We start from the raw sequence: 1433 nt of genomic DNA, 5'->3' as shown, positions 1-1433 counted from the left end.
TAAAAGTGTAAGTGCTAATAAAAATCAAATAATGTTTTTACTTGAAAGAAGTAGCTTAACTAGTGGATTGGACGGTCAAAGGTGGAGTGAATTATCCAAATGGTCCCTGAATTTTGTAAAAGGTTTCCACAGAATTACTGAACTTTAAAAATCATTCAATTCATTACTGAACTTTGTAAAAGGTTTCCACGAGATCACTGAACTTTAAAAATCACATAATTCATTACTGAACCTTGTAAAAAGTTTTTTAGGGGTCGCTAAATTAGTGACACATGGGAAATCTTTTGTAAAATTTAGTGATTTAGTGAAAACTTTTTACAAAATTCAGTGATGAATGAAGTGATTTTTAAAGTTCAGTGAACCCATGTAAACATTTTCTAAAGTTCAGCAATAAATTGAGTGATTTTTAAAGTTCAGTGACTCCGTAAATTTTTTTTACAAAGTTCAATGACCATTTGAATAATTTACTCGTCATAGTGGGGGCCCAGTCATCTATTCCATCATGAACCATCCATGATGTTTCCTACGTGAACTCTTTCCTACGCGGACTCTTTCCCATTGTTAACCGGGGGCACCACATAGGCACAACTCTAATTTAGCAAATGTAGTCCCCAACTTTTGGTAGTCTTTTCACCTTTTTTCACAATTTTTATATCTATCACATTAAACTCTTTTATCTTCAATTTTCAAAGCATCTATAAAATAAAACTTAAGCTTATGAGAAAGAATTGACCCAAACACCACAATAGTCTCAAACCCTTACTTACCTACGTGACCATCTTCTGTTTGAAAAAAATTATAAAACTTATAAAATCTCATATGGTTAAATTGAAATTTGACCCGCTAATATAACTTTAACAAAGTTTTTATATATCGAACATGTTGTAAGTTCCCTTTGATTTTGTAGGTTAACATGCATGAGGCAAGCTTGTTGAAGGCTATGTTTTTTCTTATAGAAATTGCCTATTTGATATCGATGAGAAGTGGGCAAGGAAATGAACATGTCGAAAATTAAAATATTCTTAGTTTTTTTTATCCTATTTAATAATTTATTTGCTTTTTAATATTTTTATTTATTTTTGTAAATATTATTTCAATTGAAAAATATAAAAATAAAATTAATGTTAAAAGATCCAAGACGGGCTCAAAAAATTTGAGATGATATCATATTTTCCATTCTTGTTCTGTTTAACTAAAGGGGCAAGGATTCCCTTCTCCATTCGAGGAGAAGCAACACAGGGAATTTTTCCATCTCTACTTTTTGAACTTGAAAATAAAATTCTCTTTTAACACTTAATATTGCGACGTTGTTCTAAAAGTTAAAGGTTGGATAGTTACGTACTAAAGTTAAAAACGGGATGAAAATGCAAAATAGCCAAAAGTTTGGAAGCACTCAGGCAAAATTCCCTCTCTATAAAGAATACTGGGTTTGC

This window comes from Olea europaea, chromosome 2 (genome assembly GCF_002742605.1).
Source record: "Olea europaea var. sylvestris chromosome 2, O_europaea_v1, whole genome shotgun sequence".
NCBI classification, from domain to species: Eukaryota; Viridiplantae; Streptophyta; class Magnoliopsida; order Lamiales; family Oleaceae; genus Olea; species Olea europaea.
Note: the sequence above shows the minus strand (reverse complement) of the source record.